Source organism: Pezoporus wallicus, unplaced genomic scaffold (genome assembly GCF_028554395.1).
Source record: "Pezoporus wallicus isolate ANWC-B61680 ecotype Strahan unplaced genomic scaffold, APGP_CSIRO_Pwel_v1 contig_6999, whole genome shotgun sequence".
Classification (NCBI taxonomy): domain Eukaryota; kingdom Metazoa; phylum Chordata; class Aves; order Psittaciformes; family Psittacidae; genus Pezoporus; species Pezoporus wallicus.
Genome location: NW_026640180.1, coordinates 419,097 through 434,801, shown reverse-complemented (window position 1 = coordinate 434,801; position 15,705 = coordinate 419,097). Strand labels below are relative to the sequence as shown.

Here is a 15,705-nt window from a genome sequence, read left to right as displayed (position 1 = left end):
TCACTGAAATGTAATCTTATTAGTGGTTCACAAGGTTTCATTTAATCTAGTTGATTATGCCAATGCATCTCTGAGTAGTTGGTTCTGTATTGTTTCGGTTCCTAATGAGCTGTCTGTGCATTAAAATTCACTGAATAAACGTTACTATCTAGTTTATTCTGATTTGTTCTACTGTTCTGCAAACACTAGTCATTTTTTTCCTTTATTTGACGTCTTCTGTGAACTTTCTATTGCTAACCCTTATAGCATGTTTCCTGTGTGTCAGCACCTCTTTGCAGTCATAATTAAAACAAGCAAACAGCTTTTCTTCCTATGAATACTAACAGCTTTTTTCTGCACTCTCACTCTATTGATAACCAGGTGAAGAGTGTCTGACCTGATTAGTAGCTCCACAGCTCTATTTGGAGAAGGAAATTAGAGCTGCAAGACAGGCTTTGCAGTGGTTTTGCTTTCTCTCAATGCTGGATTAGTTCTTATATTAATCCCTATTAAGACAAGTAATTGTTTATAGAGAGCAGCTTTAATAGCAGTGCTAAGGTTTTCACTCTGCCTTTTCCTGTGTATTGAAAGTCACTCAGCTGTGAAAGATTACACTTCCATCTGGAGACTTGTGCCAAGGAAAAAGGAAGGTCACCCTTGCAAATGGACAACAAAAGTGCTTTGCTGGTTTAGTAGACGAGTTAAAAGCCATGACAACGGAGCTACTGCTGGTCAGGAAAAGGAAACATGGAACAAAGGAACAATTTTAGCCTGGTTGCAAGCAGGTTACAACCTCACTGAAGCCCCTGTAATTACACCAGGGCTGAATTGAGCCATGCTGTCTTCAGAGAAACAACCTGTATCTGGGAAGAATAAAAACTGTAAGTATGTGATACAGCCTTTTGAAAGTGCATTAGCTGAACAGTGATGTCTTTAGCTATCCCACTCCCCAGCACCTATTAGCACAGAAAGCTGGGAAAGTGCAATTTGTTAATCTTTCTGCTGGCCCCCACGCTACTTTTATGCTTTACTTTCCTACACTGGAAAGAAACACTTGCCTCTACCCTATCCCCAAGAGGCTCAGCTTTATAGATCTCTGTGAGGGGTGAATTAGTGTTGCAAATCTAGAGGTGTACAATGGAAATCAGGGATGCTGGTATACATTTTCCAGATGCCTATTGCCTGGGTGTTTGAGACTGCTTTTGTTGTGGCAGTTTCTGGAGCTGTTCTAGATGCATCTGATGGGATGACAAGTTAAAAAAGCTGAATGGCAGTTTGCAGTCAATGGAAAGGGAGGAAGAGAAAGGACCTAAGGGAATGTTGATGGCGTTCAACCTCAAGGTTCAACTCCAGCTACCAGTGTGATGGCCTACGATGCTCAGTGTTTCCTCACATCTCAGGGGAATCTTTCTCATGAAACACTGCCAGAGCGATGCTTGGTACATGCTCTGGTCCCTTGCTAAGATGAAGTATTTCCTAGCAGTGCTTAAACTGCCCAGCTGTTGTGTGTCAACATATTCCTACATTTGGCACCACCAGGCTGACTTGAACGCCTGTGCATGGTCGTTGTGCAGTATTAAAATGCGTTTCAAGTGCTCAGACTTTTTTCCATCTATCAAGTTGAACTTGGCCATAAAGCCAACAATCCCTGTTGCTGAAATGGTATAAAGCTAGAAGTGGAACCAAAGGTCATAAAACTGCTGGAGTGTCTGTAATGATCTTGCAGTTAAAACGGGAGCCTTATACTAAAGGGTGAATAACTGTCTCATATGATCTGTGGGAGCTAGCTCAGGCTATTCTTGCTTCTAGTTTATAGCAATGATGGTGATGAGAATGAGCAGCTAAACCTGGCTGTCCTGTGTGAGCCACTTCTGTTTGCCACAACTGGAGCTGCAGGACAAAGTCACACTGTGCCCTGAAAGCCTTTTTAAAGTAGCAAACATACAAAAATGCTTTTTGATGTAACCAGGGGGTGTGTTGCAAAGCTGATACTGCTGTTTATAGTATACATGGGAGAGAGATGCAGTTATGAGTATTTAGTCTGCAACAGGAGGAGGAATATATGGCAAAAAAAATGATATCTATTTTTCCTCAGCTGCTTTATATGAAATGTATTTGAGATGCTATAATCACACTTCTTTAGCAGCTCTACATAGTATAATTTTTTTTTTCTTTTGGCTCTGTACAGATACACATTGAAAGTAAATGAAAATACAATCTCCTTTCCCCATGAGTAAGGAGACTGTTAGATCAAAAGCAGTGGAATGATGTTAGCTATAAGCTGCCTCTGGGGTCATGAGTTAACAGCAACCTTACCGACCCAGGGATCGTCCCTACCTTAGAGGGGACTTCGGATGCGTGCAGACAGCATAGAGGCTGGAAGAAGGTAGCTGTGCTATTTACAGAGAAGCAGCAAGTGGTGCAGTAATAGCAGTAATAATCTGTCTGAACAACAAATTGCAGAGTAGCTGAGGCTGGAAGGGGCACCTGGAGGTCATTTGGTCTAACCTTCTGCTGCTCAAGCAGGTCCACCTAGAGCAGGCTGCCTGCCTAGACATCCTTTGAGTATCTTCAGTGACGGACACTCCACAACCTCTTTAGGCAATCGATGCCAGTACTTGGTCACTGTCACACTAAAAAAAGCTATCTAACTTTGCTCCTGCATACTGGGTCAGAAACTTCACTGGGACTGCCCTTGCAGTTGATATAGTCTGCAGTGCACTCTTCTGTCCTGTGATGAGAACTAACCTTAGTCTTCCCGTGTAGTTCAGAGTCCTTTCAAGATCCTGAATCTGCCGTTCCCCTCTGCCTTATGGACTGCCTCTTGCTGACAAGAGGGTATGGATGTTTTCAGAGTGGAAGAAAACTTTAATGTTTTTTTCTCTCTTCCCTCACGTTTTTGAAAAAGCCCTAAAAATCATGACCCAAACTGTGCGTGGCACACTGGTACCATCTGGGGAAATCAGCTTACCTGCCATTCACCTTCCTGCTGACTCCCAAGAGTGCCACCAGCAAGTCAAAAGGACATTAGTTCATGACCATACTGCAGCTCCATATTCTCTTTCCAAGCATGCTCCTGAGGAGATGGCAGTATATGCAGGAATATGCTTCTGTTTTGATTTATTGCTGTATGACAGCCCCACCACGGAAGTGCTGTGCATTTGCACAGTGCATCCAGAGGAGCGGAGGTGTTCTCAGTATATGCCTCCTTTTGCCATGGCTTTCCACCGTACCACACAGTGTATCTCCAGACAAACAGCTTCACAAAGGGACTAGAGAAAGTCTGCTTGCCGCAAGCATTCTCCAGTCAAATGCCTGCTTTTTGTTCATGGCTCCTTCCACCCCAATAAACTTCAGAAACAGCCTGATTATGTTTTTTTCTAACTATTCAGCTTGTGTTCATTAATCTTTTCTACAGGTACCCCCACATTACATCATAGAGACTTGAAGTAAGATTTCTTAAAGGCTTTTAAGCACCTTATGCACCATGATTTCTACCAGCTATGACAAGGGTGATTTCTATAAATTCTTATTTTCACCAATCAACATAAGGAAAGCTGGTAGCTTAGAAAAACATTACACAAAGCATCTGAGTAGAAGTGGGGCAGAGAATGGAAAGTCTGATTGGCTGCAGGTTTTCAGACTTACAAAATAAGATTATTAAACAGAAAAATAACTGAAACAGAGTCAATTTAAACAGTCTGTATTCCACTCTACAACTGGGAATTGCTAAATAAAACACCTAGCCCACATTTCATGAGAATTTAGGTCTATTATGAAAAAATTGCATGTTATAGTGTTATGAGAATTCTTTCCATTGTATTGTCCTCTGGGACAATGCTTTGCCAAATCTGTAGAATCTCACTAAGTTCAGTTTCCAGGAAGTCCCTTTTTTTAAAGGAAATCAAGTTCCCTGATCACTGCCCACCCAGCCCTGCCTGAACTGATGTTCAGGCTGAGCTTTCCATGTTGCTGGCACAAACTAAAGGCTCTCCTTGCCTTGTATGAATGCATATATAGTTTAAGTTTGTGTGTGTTCTCACCCTCAAGAAAGTGGGTCTATGTGAACCTCATCAGCTTCAGCAAGGCCAAGTGCAGCTTCCTGCTCCTGCATCAAGACAAGCTGGGGGATGAAGGGATAGACAACAGCCCTGCCAAGAAAGACTTGGGAGTACTGGTGAATAAAAAGCTGGACCTGAACAAGCAACATGTGGGTGCAGCCCAGAAAGGCAACTGTGTGCTGGGTTGCATCCAAAGGAGGAGGTGACCCTGCCCCTCTACTCCACTCTCGTGAAACTCCACCTGGAATAGAGCATGCAGCTCTGGAGTCCTCAGCACAGGAAAGGCGTGGACCTGTTGGAGTGGGTCCAGAGGAGGGCCACAAAAATGATCACAGGGCTGGAGCACCTCATCTATGAGGGAAGGCTGAGAGAGTTGGGCTTGTCCAGCCTAGAGCAGAGGAAGGTTTGGGGAGGCCTTATTGCAGCTTTTCAATACTTAAAGGGGGCTTATAAGAAGGATGGAGACAGGTTTTTCAGTAAGGTCTGTTATGACAGGACAAGGGGTAATGGTTTTAAACTAACAGAGGGGAGATTCAGACTAGATATAAGGAAGAAATTTTTTATGATGAGGGTAATGAAACACTGGAACAGGCTGCCTAGAGAAGCTGGGGCTTCCCCGTTCCTGGAAACATTCAAGGTGAGGTTGGATGGAGCTCTGAGCAACCTGATCTTGTTAAAGATGCCCCTGCTCACTGCAGGGAGGTTGGATTAGATGACCTTTGTAGGTCCAGTCCAACTGAAACAATTCTGTGATTCTAAATGTTCCACAGATATGTGGCTGAAAGTGGAACTATAGATCTTCTCTTGAGTATGCCTGTCAAGAAGATGTATTTCCTCAGGCACAGAAACAAGAAGGATCATATGGACAAGCTGCTGCAGTGTTCTTTGGCCAGCCAGGAAAGGTTTTCCTGTGCTTATTAGTTTATACTTGACGTTAAGCTGGAAATCTGCTCCACAAAGGGAAATTAGCATCACCAGAACATAATATTTAGTACTGTGGGGTATTGAAAATCCTGCTACCAGGTGGAAAAATAAATAAATATATATTCTTTGTGAAGTAAAGTGAGAGCTTCATGAGGAGAGAGCTTCATGGGGAACAGCCAAGAGCATCTACTACTCTGAGTATGTCAAGGATTGAGAGTTACCATTAACACCCTACCCTATGACCTGATAACAAAACTGATTGTTTTCACCTACTTGTGATAATTTTAGATTATTTTCTGACTTTTGAGATACCTGCACAACTGATTACAGAACTCTGTATTCAAAGTGACTTTTAACTTCTTTAGGACAACCATTGCTAACACTTAGTACGGGGATCCATACTGAAAGTTAGTTCCTGTGTAAAGATCACTATTTTATCTGTCTACAAATATATCCACATGCTGAAGCTGTTTAAAAGCAGGACTGTGGAAAGTCACAGGACTGTGGAAAGTCTCAGGCTGTGGCTGTGAGACATGACTTGCTCTTCCCAGGGCAGTGTTTGCGAGGCTTCTGTCACAGCATGAGGTTGTGAACCAGCAGAAATGTTTTCGATGGCATTTATAGACCCGTTCAACTCAACAGGATTTTTCTGACTTAAGCAAAAGCAAGGATGGGTCTGCATTACGAGAGAAGCTTCTCCCAGCAGCATGGATAAAGCATGGCCCAGGAGTAGCTGCTATAAGAAAGCATGCCATGACTTCATTCTCTCAAATAATTTCAGAAATGCTATGGTGGACAGGAAAGAAGGAGATTCTTGTTAATAAAGGCCTCTCAGAAGAAACAAATCTATCCTGAAAGAAGTGATCCTGAAAGACAGTTTGATGGCTTTTATGTCACTTCTACTGCAGAGATTTCAGGAGAGAAATCTCTGTCCTTTCTATGATCTTGGCTGCTAATGGGAGTGTTCATTCAAATGGCAACAGCCTGTCAGAGCTCTGAAATGGTTCAGTGATGCTCAGCAGCTGAGGCAGGGAGGCAAACTGTGTGCAGTTACTTGAATCCCCTTTATTACTTCTTTTAACTGTTGTGAGAAAGAAGAGAGGAAGAGTTTAATAATGATAACAGTTTGTCACCCTTTAGCAATGCTGTTTATAAACAGCTTAAAACACAGTTTCCAATTTCAACGATGTTCAGTTTTCCTGGCCTGATTCATAGGGTTACAAGCTTGCTATAAGACCAGCGGTACCCAACAGGAGTAAACCAGGTGTAATGGACACCTGTATTAAAACGGCACTAGCTGGACTGAGGCTCCTGAGAAACTCAAAGCCAAAATAACTGAAATGCTACAAGTTAACAGTTACTATTTCAAATTTGATTTGTTTTTTGTTGTTTGTGGTTTTTATTAATCAGAGCAGTGGGTGTTTTCCTGTGGGATTTTGGTTTTTTTTTTAAATGTTCTTAGGTCATGGTTTCCAGCAAAAAACAGGCACATGGTTTATAGCTATGTGCGTGCTTTACTGGTGAGGTAAAACGTGTGCCTAATACTGAGTCACATTCTTATAATAATTGTGTAAAATTACAGGGACTGGGAAGCATAACAGCAATTTCCTGAAAATTTGACACAGTGATGGGCTGTCAGACTATGACCTTCTCCTGTCTTTCCCATTCTATGATTCCACGATTTGAAAAATATGCAGCTATAATCGTGCACATGCTGCTGTTATGGACTACGTGTTAGTAGTAGTCCAAATAAGCAGATGCTTTACACAGAAGGAGCTTTCTACAACTCTTTAAGATGACTTTCTACAGACAGTGTCTTGAAGAAACACTCTTGAGGCAGCAGTGTCTCCTAATGAAGTCCTAGCTTACTGGTTTTCACTCTCCTAGGTCCCTACATAGTATATTTTAGTATATTTTGTGTTTAAGGAACCCACAGAGAAAACTGCCATTTGTCAGGAAGCCAATAGACAATTTAATCTAAATGCACCCCAAGCAATGCTGCAACCCTGACTTATGCTTCATCTCAGAGCCACCTGCCCAAGCCTCTCTGTTTGGCAAGCTGTCACAAGTGTCTAGGTTCTCTGGGTAATTCGAGGCTGTGATTGATGTGGTGCCACTGGGGAGAGGAATTTGCATGACCCATAGGTGATTTTGCTCACTGACAGAAGCTGTGAGCTCGTATCTCACACCTCAGTGCTGGAGGCTTTGAAAGTTGAATTATGTGTTCAAGTAATATCAGAGTTGTTTATAATTAAACTGCTTTGTGCTGTGACTCAGTCAGAAAGCAAGAAGAAAATTACACACACACAAAAGTCAGAAGATCCTTACCATGCACAAGACTGGTATGACATGATGCCAGTGAGTTGGCAAGAGTGCACTTGCTCCATCTCTGGCAGTGTTCAAGGCCAGGTTGGACAGAGAGTTGGGCGGCATGCTCTAGTCTTGAGGCGTCCCTGGCCATGGCAGGGGGGTTGAACTAGATGAACTTAAGGTCTTCTCCAACCCAAGCCTATTTAGGTTTCACATTAAACCCAGATTCAGTACCAGATGATAGATTTTGGAATATTTTTTTTTATCTCCATGTTTAATCCCCAAGTCTCATATCAGGAGAAGGTGTTGTGAGGACACCAGCAAGACACAGCTGAAGTCCCATGGAAGTTTGACACCCAGGCAGAGAATGCCTGATGGGAAAGTGAAGTACAGCAAGTCCTAGTTTCTTACCTTCACCATGGTCTCACTGACTGGACTGTGGTAAGTTGACAAGTGTGTCTTCGGCTGTAGCCCTTTACAGATGTTCCTGATAATGAAACTGTGACAGACATGTGGAAAAGTGGCTCTAACATTTGAGCAAGTATAACCTTGAAAGCTGCTGGCACAGTCAGGCAATTAATGACTAAAATGCCATGTGTTTGGGACAGTACAGCATCCTGTGTCAGTGAAAAACCTTACGTGTTGTTAAACTCCTCTTCAGGTGAGCCTTCTGTCTTCAAAGTAGCCTCCTGGTGTGTCCACAACACTCCAGATCCACAACTGGTGTGGACCACTCCAGGTCCACAATTGCACCAAATTAGAGTTGGATAAAAGAAAAGACAAAGGAGCCATGTGGGATTTTGACCTGTAGGGAAAGAAACTTATGGGAACCTCTAGAGTGTAATGAGGACTTGGTATTTGCTACTTGTTCTTTTAGGGGTTTGCAGCATTTTTCATAACCAACCTTGGACAAGCAGAGGAGGGGTAGATTACCACAATTGCCCATTGAATTTTAAATTGCCTCTCAAAGTGGGAATGGTAGAGTTACAAAACTAGGACTGGAAAGAGGATTTAGCTCACAGATGTTACATTGGCAGTAAATAAAATCTCTGGAGGAGGCTGATGAACTTGGATAGCCGCTGGCTCAGGATTAAGGCTATGAAATAGAGCAAAAGAAAACAAAATCCAACCAGCCACACATTATTTTCCTTTATAAAAAGAAATACCATTTGGTCCATAGATGTATCTCAATGGGAAACAGGAATTCAAATATCTCTTAAAACGGCTTGTAAAAATGGACAGAATAGCTTGCTGTTTTATACCAATCTGTCTTTCTTGCTGATGTCTGTAAATATTGGTGCTTAGTTCTTTGAATTCCTGTTTGCTCTGTTCTGGCATTATTATCTCTCTGTTATTGCAGACAAATGTGGAGTCAGCCATCTGGAAAAAGAAAGTATATGCTAAATTATGTTTCTTTCTCTGCTGTCATGTGATTATTAACTCAGATAAATGAATTTAAGCTATTATTGGGTCCATTAACAACCTGCTACAGAATGACAGTAAATTACACTCTTCCTTTTTAAAAATGATTTGTGATGTATGTAGTGAGCACATCAAACAGTAATTCACCCTTCTGAGTGATAATACCAATCATTACAGCACCTCTCCTCGCACTTTTATCTGTGAGTCAGAATTGCAGCTTGCCACAGCTTTTCACAATGATCTACAGGGAGAGGTGTTTGGGGGAAAATGCTTTTTAGTGATTACGAAATGGGTCATATATTGTCTGTCAGCTCTTCATAGCTTGTATGAATTTCTTTCACTGTCTGCCAAATTTATTTTACTGCTGAACACACACAGATATTAATTACCACTTGATGCATGTTGTTGCTCAGGTGAAGCATAGCCTTCAATGAGATTCTACAGATACAGCTTTGAAAAGTAATATCCCATGGTTTAGTAGATAATTCTGATAGACAAAATAGAAAGGATTATATCTCATTCAGTTTTAGAAATAGGAACTGCACACAGCTTGTAGAACTAAGAGAATAATACTGTAGTCATCAGATATAAACATGTAAAAAACATGATGACTGAGAACGAGCTTGAATCTGAGACACTTAAGCTGAGACACTTGAATCTTAGTTTAGATGAGTATTTGGGATGTCTTTTATTTGCATTGTAGAGCAGATCTTTAGTCCATTTTTCAGGTACTTCAGATATAGGTTATTGTTTAGTGACATCAGTATGTGTCTAGACTTCCTTAGGAGCAAAGAGCCACCTTGAAAAGTGAGTGCATTTGCCTACACTGTAGAGATTTCTTTCCCTATTTATTTTGCTCCTGTTCTTTCTTTTGGAATATATCTTTTTCCATAAATATTTGCATTTTAGATGTACGTGTATGTATATAGTCTACATGTGTAGATTATATATACACGCTTCTTTATCATATCTATGCATATTTTTGAAAAAAAAAATATATATACACATATATCTTGTGTATACACACCCCCCAAGTGTAATGCTACAGTGACCTGGAAATTGTACAAAATGGCCTATGGTTATATTTTTAGAAAAACTATAAGCTCTGAAAAGAAAGTACAGATTGTAACCCTAAGACATCCTATTCCCATACCATCTTCCGACTTTTTCTATATTTTAAAGGACTGCAGGGCTCTGCACAATAAATTTTACATAGTTTCTGACATGAACTTTTCTTTCAGGAATCACCAACCTTGTAGAGATTTGCTCATTAGAGGTCAAAGGAAGGGAACATGCTATGAGAGATTTTGATTTGAGCCCTACCCGCCTTGTCTCCACAGATCTTGCATAGAAAATACGTTCATCATGTAAGTTAATACAATAACATAATTGGTCAAAGTGAAATTCCTAGTAAACTGGTAGAGAATGTTTAGTGAATATAAAACCATATGTGTATTTCCATCCCCTATCACAAATGCAAAGGAAAAACAAACCAGGAATGAAATCATTCCCTACAACTAAGTTATCACATCCTGTACCCCTGATAATCTAAGTAAAGAACTACTCTAAAAGGGCCACAAGCCACCCTCTGCACCCCAAGTTTTTCCTTCAGGCTGTCCTCTCTGTTGAAAGAGGATGCAGGCTTATGCATGCTTGCATGCATGCTATCCCTACCTGCAGTTTGCACCTGTATCTGTTGTGTGTCTCTGGCTCCCACAACTGAGATTTCCTTCAGGTTCCCTGGAGGGGCTGGACCATCCAACTGACAGCTCACATCCTAATTCTGAGCTGAGACTCCAAGTCCCAGAAAATGGATATTATTTACTGATGTAATCATTAGAGCCTGCTCCAAACATAACTAAAATTAGTGATAAGAGTCATATAAGTAGGGGGCTTTGGATAAAAGCATTTAAAGGCTGAAGTCACAAGTCTTCAAATGGATGGGCTTGCTACTGAGTACATTTTCTAGGGCACTTCTTTTCTCTCCTATATATAAACAGTGGGATGAACATAACAATTTATTTTGGCTGCTGGCAAAAGGTCAATAGCTATTCCCTTTCATTTAATGGAAAGAAAGCATGAAGAAGCACTATGATTTAGCCCTTCCATGTCTGTACTAGATTAATTATAGCCAAAACTATCAAATCCTTGAGTTCACAGGCAACATTCACTTCAAGGAGAAACCATTTCTTTTTCTTGTTGCTTTTTTGTACACAGTTGTGCTAATCAGTATTTTTAACAAAGCTTTTTTAATACCAGCAACATTTAATAGTGAGAAAACCAGGTGAAGCTGTGCCAATCCAGTACAACATGAAAACTCCAGCCTTTCAAAGGGGAATTGGTGAAAATACAAATAGTTGTACCTCATACAGTCCTTCAGCTGCTGAATCTTCAAGATTTTTTGCAACTTCTGAAGATGATGAATAGCATTGATTTATGTTTTTTAATTGGTTGGGGAGAGTAAGAATGACTTTGTAGCCAACTGGCTGCTGCATTCCCATTGGGTTGGGATGAGAAGGCCATACTCCGCAATTGGGTTCCTTATTGTTGCAGAATCACTAAGAAACACAATTCATACCTGGCACTGTAAGCTGCTGTTACTATGTAACTCGTATGTCTTGCCTAATGCCCAAATAAGTGATGAACATGGTAAGTCTTTCTGTCCAGTGACTGTATAACTACCATATACAAAATGCAACACCTAGAGAAATTAAGAAATTAAGACACCTGATATAAGGTACAATAGGGAAATGCACAGAGTGAAACTGCCTCAAGAGGGAAAGGAGATGAAGTTGAGCTTCTGACAGCCCAGACTACTAAGTCATTAGCTGAAAGAGCAAGGTGTTGCAGGAAGATCATTATACTGCCTGAATATAAAACTTGCCTTACAGAATACATGCCAGTTTGTATGCTAAAGACTAGGGAGATGGAAATTAAACATCTAGTTGTGGACCAGGGAACCTCACTGCTCAGCACTTCACTTCAGTCTTTCTTTACTACACTGGGATTTCACTGGTGAAAACTCTGATTGGCAGAAACTTTACATACCTCCAGAAGGCATGTGGCAAACAAGGAGGAGAATGAACTTTTCAACTTCACACTGGCCCTTTAGACAGCATTAAAATTTCTGAACACTTTTACAGATATAGTCCTTTACTAAATGGTATTAGTGTCTTATAAACTGTTTTTATTCATGCTTGAATAATAGAGACGTTATAATTGAAATTATAATATAGTCCTTAATACTAAATGCTGTCTGCCACTCTGTGTGTAATACTAAGAAGGTCTTCAAATTGGTACCTCACCTCTACCTACCTTAAGACAATGTAAAAAAATTTCCTTAGGTGTTTTTAAAACAAGGTTTCTTTTTTATTTGGCAAGTAAATATTTGTATTTTTCTAATTACTTGAAGGAACCTCTACTCCATTTAGAAAAAAAAAATCAAAGAAAAAGCTCACAATCAATAATTCTACCCTGGGGGGAAAATAGAGGCAGGGATGAGTATGACATTCTGTTGAGAGGAGAACACACGCTTGTGTATGTGAATTTTCCATTTCTGCTATTCTTACAGTTTTCTGCTTTTCAGTCTGAATCTGAATATGTAGAGAAAGAGAAGTTCATAGTGCAGGATGCTTTATTATCTGAATGTGAGTCCTAAGTTTGCTGTGCTGGTAAAGAATAGGAACGGTCTTTCTGCATCAGGTCTTGCAAGACTCCTGCAACCCACATTGATGCAGAGAATCCAGCCAGATTGGTATAAATTAGTTAGGGTTTTTTTAACCTGTGTTGTGGTTTCAGAGTAAAAACATCTGAAAAAAAAATAGAGTACGTCTTTATTTCCATGGAACATATCCACAGAGCTGAAGTCCAGGCAATCGCCTTCCTCTTCCAGCGTCAGCTGGCTACCAGAAATGGTGATGATTCATTTACCTGCTGAGCACAAAGACAGGCTGTACAGAAACTGAGGTGTGGATCTGATGAATGCACCATGGAGTAATTATCGTCCATGCCAGGGTGACATACTTCCTCTTCACTTCATGTTTCACCATTGTTGTCATTCTTGCTGATTTTTCCCAGTGCAGCATGAATTCAGGATTGTATTAATGAAATGTGAGGAGAATGGCTGAGGTAAATCTGCCCCAGTTCTTTGCACCAGCCACTCTTCTTTCAGTGAGTTATTCATAATCAATGCAAGCACAGAAAACAGGCTGACAGCTGTGACGTACCTTTTGAGTCAAGCATGCATATATTTTGCTATCTTTCCAATCCATTTCCTTCCTGCCCAAGAAAACAAAAGAAAATATTTTCCTATGTGTTTATCTGCTTGAAAGAATTTTGTTTTCTGCAGTTCTCATGGAATATTTCAAAACGTTTTCCCTTCAGTTAATGGACCTAAAAACTGCTGAGCACTGGCTGCTCTGCAGCAAAGCTCATATACAAATCTGTCTAAGCATGCATTTAAGTGTTTTTTGCAGGATCAGGGGTGGAGTTAGCAGCATTTTGTTGTACGAAGGATGACAAAGTCCCCAGCCCAGTAAAAGAACATCGAAAATTCAGGCTTAGGACATTAACTTGAGAGCAGTCAGAGGAACAGGATTTTAGTCAGATGACTGTACAACACACTAAGATGCAGAGGGTTGATCTGTGTTTATGAAGCAACCCTAGGTGTTTTCCCAGATAACAGGAGGGTTTTTCCTGAGAGCTAATGGCAAAAAGCCTTGCTTGAGTTTTGTACCTCTTTCTATAGCATTGCAGGTGTTCATAGCAGAGTGCAGTATTGAAGTCTCAGCTGTCTCAAATGAAATAGCAGTTACATAGTGATGTTTTTAATAGGTACAGATTCCCCAAATGGGTGAGGTCCCATTGAAACTACGAGAAAAGCATGAGATTTCCATTCTTCTTCCTGAAAAGATTTCGGCCATGTGAGAGCTCTCAGAAACCCTATCGTATTATCTTTCTCCTTTTGTCTTTCTCTTGCTTTCAAACCTGCTTGATGCTATCAGTAAATAATCCTAATATGGGCATATAAGAATGGCTGTCATCGGCAATTTTGGGATTTTACATATTCTTTCAATAGATTTTTCACTAACTCTTGTTAGAACAGGGGTTGAAATGGGAATAGATAATAAGCTTTCTATGACTACAGAAATTTCCTTGCACCCCAGTGAAGAGTCTATAAATTCTTGTTGAACTCATTTCAAGTAATCAGGATCAAAAGTAATTCAGGAATACAAAAGAGCTACTTACCTTATACCCCTGGAATTCATTTGCTTGCTCCAAACCCTGGTTAGGAGCCAAGGCTGTCATTTCAGGACACTAGAATGACCAAATATATGGTGAAAATAATTAATTCTGAAGTTTGTGACCTGAAGGGAATTGCATAGTATATATACTCACATTTAACATTCAGTTTCACATTTATTTCTTCAACATGCTAATGCATACAAAATAAGACTGACTTCTAATGCTGTTAAGTCAAAATAAGACAATCTAATAAATTATTCCAACATATATCCATTTGGACTCCTAGGTGCCATCCTAAGTAAGAATAATGATACAGTAATAATAGCACTGAACTAAAAGACAATCTAAAAAACATTGCCACTTTACAGGCTTATGAGAATATGCTACTTAAAAGAAAATTAAAGTCATAAAAATTTTCTAGCATAGGAGCTAGGAATGGCACATCATCAAAAATAAAGCAAATTAAAATTATCTATCTATTTGTTCAGCAGTGCTGGAATAAATGGAACAGATTATATTAGATGTCTACAGGATTTGGAGTAGCATGCTTTATTCAGTAGTAGTGGAAGCACAGGATTTATAATTAAATCAGTATGCATTGTTCTCGTTCTTTCAGAACTTGCCTGTTAACCTAAATTACTAGCCACAACAAGTAAAAGGTAAAAATCTGCCTGGATCAACTATTTGCTTTGCATTGTGGAAAGCCAGCAGCAATAGTTTTCCATGCTCCTGGTCATAGCAATAGAATCATGGGAAACACCAGGAGAGGTGAGAACTTTTGTGCCTCACAGATACAGTATTTAAGTATTGGCACAATACACTTTGGCTGCACGTTGTCTCTTTTCCTGTAGGTTCACAGGTGTGTCCTTTCCAGATCCTGTGCACACCCTGTTGCTACCCTCACACACAGCTGACGACTGAAATCATTCCTCCAGTCTAGTTTCTTGGTATCCTTGTTGTATTGAGTGTTGAGCAATTCAGTGGCAGAACTCATGTCCAGATTTTACTGAAGCACAGCCATAGCTCAGGTTTCAGAAGCTAATAGTGGCCTGAATACCTGTGAATAATCACTGCCCAACTTGAGAAATGGAAAGCACGAAGGTGTTGATATTCTGGCAAATATCCTTTTGTTTTTTTCCTAAATAAAGACATTTAAATGGGAGCTGATATCACTTTCTGAGACTGCTAAGATCTTGCTCACTCCAGGATACCTATATAGCCTAATGTACTCTAATATACAAATACTAATGAAAAAACACTAATATACTAATATAATATGTCTCTAATATACATGCACAATTAAAACCATGTTTCATGTAGTTTGAAAAGGTCACATTTTCTGGAGATTCTGGCATCATTTGTAAAAGAAGCTCCAGAAGCTTTTAAAAAAAAGTTTTCCATCAAACGTATTCTCAGCTCTACGTTTATCCAACGTGGTCCAGCTGTCATATGACTAAGAAAACTTCAAAATGCCTCACAGGAGCAGTTTTGCATTCCTAAATTTCAAGCTTAAGTACACCCATTTGAAAAATGTGTTACAAGAGTGCCTTTGAGCCAATGCAGAGGTAGACTTTATGATTAAGTTTTTCAAAGGTGCTAGCAGCAGCAGCTCTATGGGCTGAGCACTCAGAGGCACTATCAACAGAATGTGTAAGCACCAGAAAGTAAAGCCTGGTCTTTTCTGTCTAGTCTTTCCCACCGCTCTTCTATTTTTTTAATTCATCATCACAAGCTCATCATCACCTCTTCTCTTTCCTCTGAGAGT

The 15,705-nt window shown here is 40.1% G+C and overlaps 1 long non-coding RNA gene across 1 annotated transcript; it reads left to right on the top strand.

The window, feature by feature from the left end:
• The first annotated feature begins 415 nt into the window (after nucleotides 1–415).
• LOC130603908 (uncharacterized) lies at nucleotides 416–15,107 on the top strand. Its single transcript, XR_008973320.1, has 2 exons — nucleotides 416–860; nucleotides 14,792–15,107. It is a non-coding gene; the product is annotated as an uncharacterized LOC130603908 (long non-coding RNA).
• The last annotated feature ends 598 nt before the right edge of the window (nucleotides 15,108–15,705 follow it).